Genomic DNA, 14,667 nt, shown 5'->3' on the forward strand with positions numbered 1-14,667 from the left:
TTCTTTGCGTGCAGTCGGCTGCTACTGGTGTTGCTAGTTGTGACTTCTGATAACAGATGCTGTAGCAATCAATTCATGGAGTGATTTGTATGTTTTGCGATAGTCTGTCTCTGACAAGCAAGCACAGGTGACATAGGTGCGAACGCAGGAAGCTTGCAGCCCCTCGCTGCCTGCAGACACCGAGCAGCCACACTAGGAGGGCGGCCTAAGCCGTAGGCGAAATGTGCTCATTCGCTTTGGGGCGACGTCGAACTATAAATGAGGCTGTCACTAGCGTGAGCGTTGCGTGAGCGTCGTGTAAAGTCGTAAAAGTCGGCTGCATGGGCGAGTGCCATGTTTGGGGAGCGTTTCGTAGTTTGCGCAGTGCTATGGAGACGTGGAAACTTGTTGTGGCCCAGTGTTTTGCAGTTGGACGACAAGAGTGGTACACAGTAGCAAAGAGCGAGGCACTGAGTTTGCATGAACAGTGGAGTGCAGAATGGGGCTCGAGATGTGCTTGTTACCTCAGGTGCTGTGTGATTGTCGACAAGGAGTGAAAACGGAGCAATTTGTGACCCCCCTTTCAATTTAAGACGTGAAAAGCAGACGGAATTTGCATTCGTAATACCAGAGCATCGAAACTACTTGGAACTCTTGTGTATATGAACGTGTCCGCGCCTTTGTACTCTGGTCCCTTCAGCGCTACAAACCAACCAAGCATCGTGTCCATGCACATCAGAGCCTCAAGGAATGGAGAATAGCGCAGTTTGGTCGCGGATGGGGGCGTAGCTCAGTTGGTAGAGCGTTCGCTTTGCATGTGAAAGGTCCCGGGTTCAAGCCCCGGCGCCTCCATGTTTTGTGGTCAGTGGATGCCAAGTGTTGATCGCGGCGAACCTAAAAGCACGCAAGATGTGGCAAAGCCAGCGTCACAGACTTGTATGATGCATACTGACGTAAGGAGAGCAAGATGTATGTGTGGGGACCGGCTGTCATCGAGTGCAGGTCTGTCTTAGGTATCACGGCTTAACGTCATTGAAGTCTAGAGAGTGGACAACACGTTCGTCTTACTCAGAGCGGTGTCCGAATTCTATTTTCGACGTGATGCGTGCCACTTCCATTGTGGCCAACTACGATTCAATACAGAATGCAAGAAACCTGAAAGACACCCTCACAGATACATAGAGAGTAGTGTTTGTCTGCGGAATAATGGGAGTGCAAGCGTCTGTGACATTGATATTGCTGTATGTAGCACAACTTATCATGGAGGGGGCGTAGCTCAGATGGTAGAGCGCTCGCTTAGCATGCGAGAGGTACTGGGATCGATACCCAGCGCCTCCAGAATTTTTAACACACCTACATGCGTACCTTGCCATGCAAGTGGAGTAATTCACAGCCAGCAGATGTGTCTAGGCAGATACAAGAGAACGATTAGCATCCACAATTGGCAAGCGTGCTGTTATTCGTGCGCAGGAAGCACCCTCCTCCAACTCCTACACTTAATTTACAAACAGTACAAGTGTTCCCATAAGATTCTTAAGCCTACGTCGGAAAGATCTGCCTTACGCCGGGTTCACGTAAATCCCACTGCACATTCCTATTCTTTGCGTGCAGTCGGCTGCTACTGGTGTTGCTAGTTGTGACTTCTGATAACAGATGCCGTAGCAATCAATTCATGGAGTGATTTGTATGTTTTGCGATAGTCTGTCTCTGACAAGCAAGCACAGGTGACATAGGTGCGAACGCAGGAAGCTTGCAGCCCCTCGCTGCCTGCAGACACCGAGCAGCCACACTAGGAGGGCGGCCTAAGCCGTAGGCGAAATGTGCTCATTCGCTTTGGGGCGACGTCGAACTATAAATGAGGCTGTCACTAGCGTGAGCGTCGTGTAAAGTCGTAAAAGTCGGCTGCATGGGCGAGTGCCATGTTTGGGGAGCGTTTCGTAGTTTGCGCAGTGCAATGGAGACGTGGAAACTTGTTGTGGCCCAGTGTTTTGCAGTTGGACGACAAGAGTGGTACACAGTAGCAAAGAGCGAGGCACTGAGTTTGCATGAACAGTGGAGTGCAGAATGCGGCTCGAGATGTGCTTGTTACCTCAGGTGCTGTGTGATTGTCGACAAGGAGTGAAAACGGAGCAATTTGTGACCCCCCTTTCAATTTAAGACGTTAAAAACAGACGGAATTTGCATTCGTAATACCAGAGCATCGAAACTACTTGGAACTCTTGTGTATATGAACGTGTCCGCGCCTTTGTACTCTGGTCCCTTCAGCGCTACAAACCAACCAAGCATCGTGTCCATGCACATCAGAGCCTCAAGGAATGGAGAATAGCGCAGTTTGGTCGCGGATGGGGGCGTAGCTCTGTTGGTAGAGCGTTCGCTTTGCATGTGAAAGGTCCCGGGTTCAAGCCCCGGCGCCTCCATGTTTTGTGGTCAGTGGATGCCAAGTGTTGATAGCGGCGAACCTAAAAGCACGCAAGATGTGGCAAAGCCAGCGTCACAGACTTGTATGATGCATACTGACGTAAGGAGAGCAAGATGTATGTGTGGGGACCGGCTGTCATCGAGTGCAGGTCTGTCTTAGGTATCACGGCTTAACGTCATTGAAGTCTAGAGAGTGGACAACACGTTCGTCTTACTCAGAGCGGTGTCCGAATTCTATTTTCGACGTGATGCGTGCCACTTCCATTGTGGCCAACTACGATTCAATACAGAATGCAAGAAACCTGAAAGACACCCTCACAGATACATAGAGAGTAGTGTTTGTCTGCGGAATAATGGGAGTGCAAGCGTCTGTGACATTGATATTGCTGTATGTAGCACAACTTATCGTGGAGGGGGCGTAGCTCAGATGGTAGAGCGCTCGCTTTGCATGCGAGAGGTACTGGGATCGATACCCAGCGCCTCCAGAATTTTTAACACACCTACATGCGCACCTTGCCATGCAAGTGGAGTAATTCACAGCCAGCAGATGTGTCTAGGCAGATACAAGAGAACGATTAGCATCCACAATTGGCAAGCGTGCTGTTATTCGTGCGCAGGAAGCACCCTCCTCCAACTCCTACACTTAATTTACAAACAGTACAAGTGTTCCCATAAGATTCTTAAGCCTACGTCGGAAAGATCTGCCTTACGCCGGGTTCACGTAAATCCCACTGCACATTCCTATTCTTTGCGTGCAGTCGGCTGCTACTGGTGTTGCTAGTTGTGACTTCTGATAACAGATGCCGTAGCAATCAATTCATGGAGTGATTTGTATGTTTTGCGATAGTCTGTCTCTGACAAGCAAGCACAGGTGACATAGGTGCGAACGCAGGAAGCTTGCAGCCCCTCGCTGCCTGCAGACACCGAGCAGCCACACTAGGAGGGCGGCCTAAGCCGTAGGCGAAATGTGCTCATTCGCTTTGGGGCGACGTCGAACTATAAATGAGGCTGTCACTAGCGTGAGCGTCGTGTAAAGTCGTAAAAGTCGGCTGCATGGGCGAGTGCCATGTTTGGGGAGCGTTTCGTAGTTTGCGCAGTGCAATGGAGACGTGGAAACTTGTTGTGGCCCAGTGTTTTGCAGTTGGACGACAAGAGTGGTACACAGTAGCAAAGAGCGAGGCACTGAGTTTGCATGAACAGTGGAGTGCAGAATGCGGCTCGAGATGTGCTTGTTACCTCAGGTGCTGTGTGATTGTCGACAAGGAGTGAAAACGGAGCAATTTGTGACCCCCCTTTCAATTTAAGACGTTAAAAACAGACGGAATTTGCATTCGTAATACCAGAGCATCGAAACTACTTGGAACTCTTGTGTATATGAACGTGTCCGCGCCTTTGTACTCTGGTCCCTTCAGCGCTACAAACCAACCAAGCATCGTGTCCGTGCACATCAGAGCCTCAAGGAATGGAGAATAGCGCAGTTTGGTCGCGGATGGGGGCGTAGCTCAGTTGGTAGAGCGTTCGCTTTGCATGTGAAAGGTCCCGGGTTCAAGCCCCGGCGCCTCCATGTTTTGTGGTCAGTGGATGCCAAGTGTTGATCGCGGCGAACCTAAAAGCACGCAAGATGTGGCAAAGCCAGCGTCACAGACTTGTATGATGCATACTGACGTAAGGAGAGCAAGATGTATGTGTGGGGACCGGCTGTCATCGAGTGCAGGTCTGTCTTAGGTATCACGGCTTAACGTCATTGAAGTCTAGAGAGTGGACAACACGTTTGTCTTACTCAGAGCGGTGTCCGAATTCTATTTTCGACGTGATGCGTGCCACTTCCATTGTGGCCAACTACGATTCAATACAGAATGCACGAAACCTGAAAGACACCCTCACAGATACATAGAGAGTAGTGTTTGTCTGCGGAATAATGGGAGTGCAAGCGTCTGTGACATTGATATTGCTGTATGTAGCACAATTTATCATGGAGGAGGCGCAGCTCAGATGGTAGAGCGCTCGCTTAGCATGCGAGAGGTACTGGGATCGATACCCAGCGCCTCCAGAATTTTTAACACACCTACATGCGCACCTTGCCATGCAAGTGGAGTAATTCACAGCCAGCAGATGTGTCTAGGCAGATACAAGAGAACGATTAGCATCCACAATTGGCAAGCGTGCTGTTATTCGTGCGCAGGAAGCACCCTCCTCCAACTCCTACACTTAATTTACAAACAGTACAAGTGTTCCCATAAGATTCTTAAGCCTACGTCGGAAAGATCTGCCTTACGCCGGGTTCACGTAAATCCCACTGCACATTCCTATTCTTTGCGTGCAGTCGGCTGCTACTGGTGTTGCTAGTTGTGACTTCTGATAACAGATGCCGTAGCAATCAATTCATGGAGTGATTTGTATGTTTTGCGATAGTCTGTCTCTGACAAGCAAGCACAGGTGACATAGGTGCGAACGCAGGAAGCTTGCAGCCCCTCGCTGCCTGCAGACACCGAGCAGCCACACTAGGAGGGCGGCCTAAGCCGTAGGCGAAATGTGCTCATTCGCTTTGGGGCGACGTCGAACTATAAATGAGGCTGTCACTAGCGTGAGCGTCGTGTAAAGTCGTAAAAGCCGGCTGCATGGGCGAGTGCCATGTTTGGGGAGCGTTTCGTAGTTTGCGCAGTGCAATGGAGACGTGGAAACTTGTTGTGGCCCAGTGTTTTGCAGTTGGACGACAAGAGTGGTACACAGTAGCAAAGAGCGAGGCACTGAGTTTGCATGAACAGTGGAGTGCAGAATGGGGCTCGAGATGTGCTTGTTACCTCAGGTGCTGTGTGATTGTCGACAAGGAGTGAAAACGGAGCAATTTGTGACCCCCCTTTCAATTTAAGACGTGAAAAGCAGACGGAATTTGCATTCGTAATACCAGAGCATCGAAACTACTTGGAACTCTTGTGTATATGAACGTGTCCGCGCCTTTGTACTCTGGTCCCTTCAGCGCTACAAACCAACCAAGCATCGTGTCCATGCACATCAGAGCCTCAAGGAATGGAGAATAGCGCAGTTTGGTCGCGGATGGGGGCGTAGCTCAGTTGGTAGAGCGTTCGCTTTGCATGTGAAAGGTCCCGGGTTCAAGCCCCGGCGCCTCCATGTTTTGTGGTCAGTGGATGCCAAGTGTTGATCGCGGCGAACCTAAAAGCACGCAAGATGTGGCAAAGCCAGCGTCACAGACTTGTATGATGCATACTGACGTAAGGAGAGCAAGATGTATGTGTGGGGACCGGCTGTCATCGAGTGCAGGTCTGTCTTAGGTATCACGGCTTAACGTCATTGAAGTCTAGAGAGTGGACAACACGTTCGTCTTACTCAGAGCGGTGTCCGAATTCTATTTTCGACGTGATGCGTGCCACTTCCATTGTGGCCAACTACGATTCAATACAGAATGCAAGAAACCTGAAAGACACCCTCACAGATACATAGAGAGTAGTGTTTGTCTGCGGAATAATGGGAGTGCAAGCGTCTGTGACATTGATATTGCTGTATGTAGCACAACTTATCATGGAGGGGGCGTAGCTCAGATGGTAGAGCGCTCGCTTAGCATGCGAGAGGTACTGGGATCGATACCCAGCGCCTCCAGAATTTTTAACACACCTACATGCGTACCTTGCCATGCAAGTGGAGTAATTCACAGCCAGCAGATGTGTCTAGGCAGATACAAGAGAACGATTAGCATCCACAATTGGCAAGCGTGCTGTTATTCGTGCGCAGGAAGCACCCTCCTCCAACTCCTACACTTAATTTACAAACAGTACAAGTGTTCCCATAAGATTCTTAAGCCTACGTCGGAAAGATCTGCCTTACGCCGGGTTCACGTAAATCCCACTGCACATTCCTATTCTTTGCGTGCAGTCGGCTGCTACTGGTGTTGCTAGTTGTGACTTCTGATAACAGATGCCGTAGCAATCAATTCATGGAGTGATTTGTATGTTTTGCGATAGTCTGTCTCTGACAAGCAAGCACAGGTGACATAGGTGCGAACGCAGGAAGCTTGCAGCCCCTCGCTGCCTGCAGACACCGAGCAGCCACACTAGGAGGGCGGCCTAAGCCGTAGGCGAAATGTGCTCATTCGCTTTGGGGCGACGTCGAACTATAAATGAGGCTGTCACTAGCGTGAGCGTCGTGTAAAGTCGTAAAAGTCGGCTGCATGGGCGAGTGCCATGTTTGGGGAGCGTTTCGTAGTTTGCGCAGTGCAATGGAGACGTGGAAACTTGTTGTGGCCCAGTGTTTTGCAGTTGGACGACAAGAGTGGTACACAGTAGCAAAGAGCGAGGCACTGAGTTTGCATGAACAGTGGAGTGCAGAATGCGGCTCGAGATGTGCTTGTTACCTCAGGTGCTGTGTGATTGTCGACAAGGAGTGAAAACGGAGCAATTTGTGACCCCCCTTTCAATTTAAGACGTTAAAAACAGACGGAATTTGCATTCGTAATACCAGAGCATCGAAACTACTTGGAACTCTTGTGTATATGAACGTGTCCGCGCCTTTGTACTCTGGTCCCTTCAGCGCTACAAACCAACCAAGCATCGTGTCCGTGCACATCAGAGCCCCAAGGAATGGAGAATAGCGCAGTTTGGTCGCGGATGGGGGCGTAGCTCAGTTGGTAGAGCGTTCGCTTTGCATGTGAAAGGTCCCGGGTTCAAGCCCCGGCGCCTCCATGTTTTGTGGTCAGTGGATGCCAAGTGTTGATCGCGGCGAACCTAAAAGCACGCAAGATGTGGCAAAGCCAGCGTCACAGACTTGTATGATGCATACTGACGTAAGGAGAGCAAGATGTATGTGTGGGGACCGGCTGTCATCGAGTGCAGGTCTGTCTTAGGTATCACGGCTTAACGTCATTGAAGTCTAGAGAGTGGACAACACGTTTGTCTTACTCAGAGCGGTGTCCGAATTCTATTTTCGACGTGATGCGTGCCACTTCCATTGTGGCCAACTACGATTCAATACAGAATGCACGAAACCTGAAAGACACCCTCACAGATACAGAGAGAGTAGTGTTTGTCTGCGGAATAATGGGAGTGCAAGCGTCTGTGACATTGATATTGCTGTATGTAGCACAATTTATCATGGAGGAGGCGCAGCTCAGATGGTAGAGCGCTCGCTTAGCATGCGAGAGGTACTGGGATCGATACCCAGCGCCTCCAGAATTTTTAACACACCTACATGCGCACCTTGCCATGCAAGTGGAGTAATTCACAGCCAGCAGATGTGTCTAGGCAGATACAAGAGAACGATTAGCATCCACAATTGGCAAGCGTGCTGTTATTCGTGCGCAGGAAGCACCCTCCTCCAACTCCTACACTTAATTTACAAACAGTACAAGTGTTCCCATAAGATTCTTAAGCCTACGTCGGAAAGATCTGCCTTACGCCGGGTTCACGTAAATCCCACTGCACATTCCTATTCTTTGCGTGCAGTCGGCTGCTACTGGTGTTGCTAGTTGTGACTTCTGATAACAGATGCCGTAGCAATCAATTCATGGAGTGATTTGTATGTTTTGCGATAGTCTGTCTCTGACAAGCAAGCACAGGTGACATAGGTGCGAACGCAGGAAGGTTGCAGCCCCTCGCTGCCTGCAGACACCGAGCAGCCACACTAGGAGGGCGGCCTAAGCCGTAGGCGAAATGTGCTCATTCGCTTTGGGGCGACGTCGAACTATAAATGAGGCTGTCACTAGCGTGAGCGTTGCGTGAGCGTCGTGTAAAGTCGTAAAAGTCGGCTGCATGGGCGAGTGCCATGTTTGGGGAGCGTTTCGTAGTTTGCGCAGTGCAATGGAGACGTGGAAACTTGTTGTGGCCCAGTGTTTTGCAGTTGGACGACAAGAGAGGTACACAGTAGCAAAGAGCGAGGCACTGAGTTTGCATGAACAGTGGAGTGCAGAATGGGGCTCGAGATGTGCTTGTTACCTCAGGTGCTGTGTGATTGTCGACAAGGAGTGAAAACGGAGCAATTTGTGACCCCCCTTTCAATTTAAGACGTTAAAAACAGACGGAATTTGCATTCGTAATACCAGAGCATCGAAACTACTTGGAACTCTTGTGTATATGAACGTGTCCGCGCCTTTGTACTCTGGTCCCTTCAGCGCTACAAACCAACCAAGCATCGTGTCCGTGCACATCAGAGCCTCAAGGAATGGAGAATAGCGCAGTTTGGTCGCGGATGGGGGCGTAGCTCAGTTGGTAGAGCGTTCGCTTTGCATGTGAAAGGTCCCGGGTTGAAGCCCCGGCGCCTCCATGTTTTGTGGTCAGTGGATGCCAAGTGTTGATCGCGGCGAACCTAAAAGCACGCAAGATGTTGCAAAGCCAGCGTCACAGACTTGTATGATGCATACTGACGTAAGGAGAGCAAGATGTATGTGTGGGGACCGGCTGTCATCGAGTGCAGGTCTGTCTTAGGTATCACGGCTTAACGTCATTGAAGTCTAGAGAGTGGACAACACGTTCGTCTTACTCAGAGCGGTGCCCGAATTCTATTTTCGACGTGATGCGTGCCACTTCCATTGTGGCCAACTACGATTCAATACAGAATGCACGAAACCTGAAAGACACCCTCACAGATACATAGAGAGTAGTGTTTGTCTGCGGAATAATGGGAGTGCAAGCGTCTGTGACATTGATATTGCTGTATGTAGCACAATTTATCATGGAGGGGGCGTAGCTCAGATGGTAGAGCGCTCGCTTAGCATGCGAGAGGTACTGGGATCGATACCCAGCGCCTCCAGAATTTTTAACACACCTACATGCGCACCTTGCCATGCAAGTGGAGTAATTCACAGCCAGCAGATGTGTCTAGGCAGATACAAGAGAACGATTAGCATCCACAATTGGCAAGCGTGCTGTTATTCGTGCGCAGGAAGCACCCTCCTCCAACTCCTACACTTAATTTACAAACAGTACAAGTGTTCCCATAAGATTCTTAAGCCTACGTCGGAAAGATCTGCCTTACGCCGGGTTCACGTAAATCCCACTGCACATTCCTATTCTTTGCGTGCAGTCGGCTGCTACTGGTGTTGCTAGTTGTGACTTCTGATAACAGATGCCGTAGCAATCAATTCATGGAGTGATTTGTATGTTTTGCGATAGTCTGTCTCTGACAAGCAAGCACAGGTGACATAGGTGCGAACGCAGGAAGCTTGCAGCCCCTCGCTGCCTGCAGACACCGAGCAGCCACACTAGGAGGGCGGCCTAAGCCGTAGGCGAAATGTGCTCATTCGCTTTGGGGCGACGTCGAACTATAAATGAGGCTGTCACTAGCGTGAGCGTTGCGTGAGCGTCGTGTAAAGTCGTAAAAGTCGGCTGCATGGGCGAGTGCCATGTTTGGGGAGCGTTTCGTAGTTTGCGCAGTGCAATGGAGACGTGGAAACTTGTTGTGGCCCAGTGTTTTGCAGTTGGACGACAAGAGAGGTACACAGTAGCAAAGAGCGAGGCACTGAGTTTGCATGAACAGTGGAGTGCAGAATGGGGCTCGAGATGTGCTTGTTACCTCAGGTGCTGTGTGATTGTCGACAAGGAGTGAAAACGGAGCAATTTGTGACCCCCCTTTCAATTTAAGACGTTAAAAACAGACGGAATTTGCATTCGTAATACCAGAGCATCGAAACTACTTGGAACTCTTGTGTATATGAACGTGTCCGCGCCTTTGTACTCTGGTCCCTTCAGCGCTACAAACCAACCAAGCATCGTGTCCGTGCACATCAGAGCCTCAAGGAATGGAGAATAGCGCAGTTTGGTCGCGGATGGGGGCGTAGCTCAGTTGGTAGAGCGTTCGCTTTGCATGTGAAAGGTCCCGGGTTGAAGCCCCGGCGCCTCCATGTTTTGTGGTCAGTGGATGCCAAGTGTTGATCGCGGCGAACCTAAAAGCACGCAAGATGTTGCAAAGCCAGCGTCACAGACTTGTATGATGCATACTGACGTAAGGAGAGCAAGATGTATGTGTGGGGACCGGCTGTCATCGAGTGCAGGTCTGTCTTAGGTATCACGGCTTAACGTCATTGAAGTCTAGAGAGTGGACAACACGTTCGTCTTACTCAGAGCGGTGCCCGAATTCTATTTTCGACGTGATGCGTGCCACTTCCATTGTGGCCAACTACGATTCAATACAGAATGCACGAAACCTGAAAGACACCCTCACAGATACATAGAGAGTAGTGTTTGTCTGCGGAATAATGGGAGTGCAAGCGTCTGTGACATTGATATTGCTGTATGTAGCACAATTTATCATGGAGGGGGCGTAGCTCAGATGGTAGAGCGCTCGCTTAGCATGCGAGAGGTACTGGGATCGATACCCAGCGCCTCCAGAATTTTTAACACACCTACATGCGCACCTTGCCATGCAAGTGGAGTAATTCACAGCCAGCAGATGTGTCTAGGCAGATACAAGAGAACGATTAGCATCCACAATTGGCAAGCGTGCTGTTATTCGTGCGCAGGAAGCACCCTCCTCCAACTCCTACACTTAATTTACAAACAGTACAAGTGTTCCCATAAGATTCTTAAGCCTACGTCGGAAAGATCTGCCTTACGCCGGGTTCACGTAAATCCCACTGCACATTCCTATTCTTTGCGTGCAGTCGGCTGCTACTGGTGTTGCTAGTTGTGACTTCTGATAACAGATGCCGTAGCAATCAATTCATGGAGTGATTTGTATGTTTTGCGATAGTCTGTCTCTGACAAGCAAGCACAGGTGACATAGGTGCGAACGCAGGAAGCTTGCAGCCCCTCGCTGCCTGCAGACACCGAGCAGCCACACTAGGAGGGCGGCCTAAGCCGTAGGCGAAATGTGCTCATTCGCTTTGGGGCGACGTCGAACTATAAATGAGGCTGTCACTAGCGTGAGCGTTGCGTGAGCGTCGTGTAAAGTCGTAAAAGTCGGCTGCATGGGCGAGTGCCATGTTTGGGGAGCGTTTCGTAGTTTGCGCAGTGCAATGGAGACGTGGAAACTTGTTGTGGCCCAGTGTTTTGCAGTTGGACGACAAGAGAGGTACACAGTAGCAAAGAGCGAGGCACTGAGTTTGCATGAACAGTGGAGTGCAGAATGGGGCTCGAGATGTGCTTGTTACCTCAGGTGCTGTGTGATTGTCGACAAGGAGTGAAAACGGAGCAATTTGTGACCCCCCTTTCAATTTAAGACGTTAAAAACAGACGGAATTTGCATTCGTAATACCAGAGCATCGAAACTACTTGGAACTCTTGTGTATATGAACGTGTCCGCGCCTTTGTACTCTGGTCCCTTCAGCGCTACAAACCAACCAAGCATCGTGTCCGTGCACATCAGAGCCTCAAGGAATGGAGAATAGCGCAGTTTGGTCGCGGATGGGGGCGTAGCTCAGTTGGTAGAGCGTTCGCTTTGCATGTGAAAGGTCCCGGGTTGAAGCCCCGGCGCCTCCATGTTTTGTGGTCAGTGGATGCCAAGTGTTGATCGCGGCGAACCTAAAAGCACGCAAGATGTTGCAAAGCCAGCGTCACAGACTTGTATGATGCATACTGACGTAAGGAGAGCAAGATGTATGTGTGGGGACCGGCTGTCATCGAGTGCAGGTCTGTCTTAGGTATCACGGCTTAACGTCATTGAAGTCTAGAGAGTGGACAACACGTTCGTCTTACTCAGAGCGGTGCCCGAATTCTATTTTCGACGTGATGCGTGCCACTTCCATTGTGGCCAACTACGATTCAATACAGAATGCACGAAACCTGAAAGACACCCTCACAGATACATAGAGAGTAGTGTTTGTCTGCGGAATAATGGGAGTGCAAGCGTCTGTGACATTGATATTGCTGTATGTAGCACAATTTATCATGGAGGGGGCGTAGCTCAGATGGTAGAGCGCTCGCTTAGCATGCGAGAGGTACTGGGATCGATACCCAGCGCCTCCAGAATTTTTAACACACCTACATGCGCACCTTGCCATGCAAGTGGAGTAATTCACAGCCAGCAGATGTGTCTAGGCAGATACAAGAGAACGATTAGCATCCACAATTGGCAAGCGTGCTGTTATTCGTGCGCAGGAAGCACCCTCCTCCAACTCCTACACTTAATTTACAAACAGTACAAGTGTTCCCATAAGATTCTTAAGCCTACGTCGGAAAGATCTGCCTTACGCCGGGTTCACGTAAATCCCACTGCACATTCCTATTCTTTGCGTGCAGTCGGCTGCTACTGGTGTTGCTAGTTGTGACTTCTGATAACAGATGCCGTAGCAATCAATTCATGGAGTGATTTGTATGTTTTGCGATAGTCTGTCTCTGACAAGCAAGCACAGGTGACATAGGTGCGAACGCAGGAAGCTTGCAGCCCCTCGCTGCCTGCAGACACCGAGCAGCCACACTAGGAGGGCGGCCTAAGCCGTAGGCGAAATGTGCTCATTCGCTTTGGGGCGACGTCGAACTATAAATGAGGCTGTCACTAGCGTGAGCGTCGTGTAAAGTCGTAAAAGTCGGCTGCATGGGCGAGTGCCATGTTTGGGGAGCGTTTCGTAGTTTGCGCAGTGCAATGGAGACGTGGAAACTTGTTGTGGCCCAGTGTTTTGCAGTTGGACGACAAGAGAGGTACACAGTAGCAAAGAGCGAGGCACTGAGTTTGCATGAACAGTGGAGTGCAGAATGGGGCTCGAGATGTGCTTGTTACCTCAGGTGCTGTGTGATTGTCGACAAGGAGTGAAAACGGAGCAATTTGTGACCCCCCTTTCAATTTAAGACGTTAAAAACAGACGGAATTTGCATTCGTAATACCAGAGCATCGAAACTACTTGGAACTCTTGTGTATATGAACGTGTCCGCGCCTTTGTACTCTGGTCCCTTCAGCGCTACAAACCAACCAAGCATCGTGTCCGTGCACATCAGAGCCTCAAGGAATGGAGAATAGCGCAGTTTGGTCGCGGATGGGGGCGTAGCTCAGTTGGTAGAGCGTTCGCTTTGCATGTGAAAGGTCCCGGGTTGAAGCCCCGGCGCCTCCATGTTTTGTGGTCAGTGGATGCCAAGTGTTGATCGCGGCGAACCTAAAAGCACGCAAGATGTTGCAAAGCCAGCGTCACAGACTTGTATGATGCATACTGACGTAAGGAGAGCAAGATGTATGTGTGGGGACCGGCTGTCATCGAGTGCAGGTCTGTCTTAGGTATCACGGCTTAACGTCATTGAAGTCTAGAGAGTGGACAACACGTTCGTCTTACTCAGAGCGGTGCCCGAATTCTATTTTCGACGTGATGCGTGCCACTTCCATTGTGGCCAACTACGATTCAATACAGAATGCACGAAACCTGAAAGACACCCTCACAGATACATAGAGAGTAGTGTTTGTCTGCGGAATAATGGGAGTGCAAGCGTCTGTGACATTGATATTGCTGTATGTAGCACAATTTATCATGGAGGGGGCGTAGCTCAGATGGTAGAGCGCTCGCTTAGCATGCGAGAGGTACTGGGATCGATACCCAGCGCCTCCAGAATTTTTAACACACCTACATGCGCACCTTGCCATGCAAGTGGAGTAATTCACAGCCAGCAGATGTGTCTAGGCAGATACAAGAGAACGATTAGCATCCACAATTGGCAAGCGTGCTGTTATTCGTGCGCAGGAAGCACCCTCCTCCAACTCCTACACTTAATTTACAAACAGTACAAGTGTTCCCATAAGATTCTTAAGCCTACGTCGGAAAGATCTGCCTTACGCCGGGTTCACGTAAATCCCACTGCACATTCCTATTCTTTGCGTGCAGTCGGCTGCTACTGGTGTTGCTAGTTGTGACTTCTGATAACAGATGCCGTAGCAATCAATTCATGGAGTGATTTGTATGTTTTGCGATAGTCTGTCTCTGACAAGCAAGCACAGGTGACATAGGTGCGAACGCAGGAAGCTTGCAGCCCCTCGCTGCCTGCAGACACCGAGCAGCCACACTAGGAGGGCGGCCTAAGCCGTAGGCGAAATGTGCTCATTCGCTTTGGGGCGACGTCGAACTATAAATGAGGCTGTCACTAGCGTGAGCGTCGTGTAAAGTCGTAAAAGTCGGCTGCATGGGCGAGTGCCATGTTTGGGGAGCGTTTCGTAGTTTGCGCAGTGCAATGGAGACGTGGAAACTTGTTGTGGCCCAGTGTTTTGCAGTTGGACGACAAGAGAGGTACACAGTAGCAAAGAGCGAGGCACTGAGTTTGCATGAACAGTGGAGTGCAGAATGGGGCTCGAGATGTGCTTGTTACCTCAGGTGCTGTGTGATTGTCGACAAGGAGTGAAAACGGAGCAATT

General features: G+C 50.1%; 18 non-coding genes across 18 annotated transcripts; all 18 read left to right on the top strand.

The window, feature by feature from the left end:
* Positions 1–758: 758 nt before the first annotated feature.
* Positions 759–831, top strand: Trnaa-ugc (transfer RNA alanine (anticodon UGC)). Its single transcript has one exon. It is a non-coding gene; the product is annotated as a tRNA-Ala (tRNA).
* Positions 832–1,244: 413 nt separating this feature from the next.
* On the top strand, positions 1,245–1,317 carry Trnaa-agc (transfer RNA alanine (anticodon AGC)). The gene has a single exon. It is a non-coding gene; the product is annotated as a tRNA-Ala (tRNA).
* Positions 1,318–2,323: 1,006 nt separating this feature from the next.
* Positions 2,324–2,396, top strand: Trnaa-ugc (transfer RNA alanine (anticodon UGC)). The gene has a single exon. It is a non-coding gene; the product is annotated as a tRNA-Ala (tRNA).
* Positions 2,397–2,809: 413 nt separating this feature from the next.
* On the top strand, positions 2,810–2,882 carry Trnaa-ugc (transfer RNA alanine (anticodon UGC)). Its single transcript has one exon. It is a non-coding gene; the product is annotated as a tRNA-Ala (tRNA).
* Positions 2,883–3,888: 1,006 nt separating this feature from the next.
* Positions 3,889–3,961, top strand: Trnaa-ugc (transfer RNA alanine (anticodon UGC)). The gene has a single exon. It is a non-coding gene; the product is annotated as a tRNA-Ala (tRNA).
* A 413-nt stretch (positions 3,962–4,374) lies between these two features.
* On the top strand, positions 4,375–4,447 carry Trnaa-agc (transfer RNA alanine (anticodon AGC)). Its single transcript has one exon. It is a non-coding gene; the product is annotated as a tRNA-Ala (tRNA).
* Positions 4,448–5,453: 1,006 nt separating this feature from the next.
* On the top strand, positions 5,454–5,526 carry Trnaa-ugc (transfer RNA alanine (anticodon UGC)). Its single transcript has one exon. It is a non-coding gene; the product is annotated as a tRNA-Ala (tRNA).
* Positions 5,527–5,939: 413 nt separating this feature from the next.
* Positions 5,940–6,012, top strand: Trnaa-agc (transfer RNA alanine (anticodon AGC)). Its single transcript has one exon. It is a non-coding gene; the product is annotated as a tRNA-Ala (tRNA).
* Positions 6,013–7,018: 1,006 nt separating this feature from the next.
* On the top strand, positions 7,019–7,091 carry Trnaa-ugc (transfer RNA alanine (anticodon UGC)). The gene has a single exon. It is a non-coding gene; the product is annotated as a tRNA-Ala (tRNA).
* A 413-nt stretch (positions 7,092–7,504) lies between these two features.
* Trnaa-agc (transfer RNA alanine (anticodon AGC)) lies at positions 7,505–7,577 on the top strand. The gene has a single exon. It is a non-coding gene; the product is annotated as a tRNA-Ala (tRNA).
* Positions 7,578–8,594: 1,017 nt separating this feature from the next.
* On the top strand, positions 8,595–8,667 carry Trnaa-ugc (transfer RNA alanine (anticodon UGC)). Its single transcript has one exon. It is a non-coding gene; the product is annotated as a tRNA-Ala (tRNA).
* Positions 8,668–9,080: 413 nt separating this feature from the next.
* On the top strand, positions 9,081–9,153 carry Trnaa-agc (transfer RNA alanine (anticodon AGC)). The gene has a single exon. It is a non-coding gene; the product is annotated as a tRNA-Ala (tRNA).
* Positions 9,154–10,170: 1,017 nt separating this feature from the next.
* On the top strand, positions 10,171–10,243 carry Trnaa-ugc (transfer RNA alanine (anticodon UGC)). Its single transcript has one exon. It is a non-coding gene; the product is annotated as a tRNA-Ala (tRNA).
* A 413-nt stretch (positions 10,244–10,656) lies between these two features.
* Trnaa-agc (transfer RNA alanine (anticodon AGC)) lies at positions 10,657–10,729 on the top strand. The gene has a single exon. It is a non-coding gene; the product is annotated as a tRNA-Ala (tRNA).
* Positions 10,730–11,746: 1,017 nt separating this feature from the next.
* Positions 11,747–11,819, top strand: Trnaa-ugc (transfer RNA alanine (anticodon UGC)). The gene has a single exon. It is a non-coding gene; the product is annotated as a tRNA-Ala (tRNA).
* Positions 11,820–12,232: 413 nt separating this feature from the next.
* On the top strand, positions 12,233–12,305 carry Trnaa-agc (transfer RNA alanine (anticodon AGC)). Its single transcript has one exon. It is a non-coding gene; the product is annotated as a tRNA-Ala (tRNA).
* A 1,006-nt stretch (positions 12,306–13,311) lies between these two features.
* Positions 13,312–13,384, top strand: Trnaa-ugc (transfer RNA alanine (anticodon UGC)). The gene has a single exon. It is a non-coding gene; the product is annotated as a tRNA-Ala (tRNA).
* A 413-nt stretch (positions 13,385–13,797) lies between these two features.
* On the top strand, positions 13,798–13,870 carry Trnaa-agc (transfer RNA alanine (anticodon AGC)). The gene has a single exon. It is a non-coding gene; the product is annotated as a tRNA-Ala (tRNA).
* Positions 13,871–14,667: the final 797 nt, after the last annotated feature.

This window comes from Schistocerca gregaria, chromosome 6 (assembly GCF_023897955.1).
Source record: "Schistocerca gregaria isolate iqSchGreg1 chromosome 6, iqSchGreg1.2, whole genome shotgun sequence".
Taxonomy (NCBI): domain Eukaryota; kingdom Metazoa; phylum Arthropoda; class Insecta; order Orthoptera; family Acrididae; genus Schistocerca; species Schistocerca gregaria.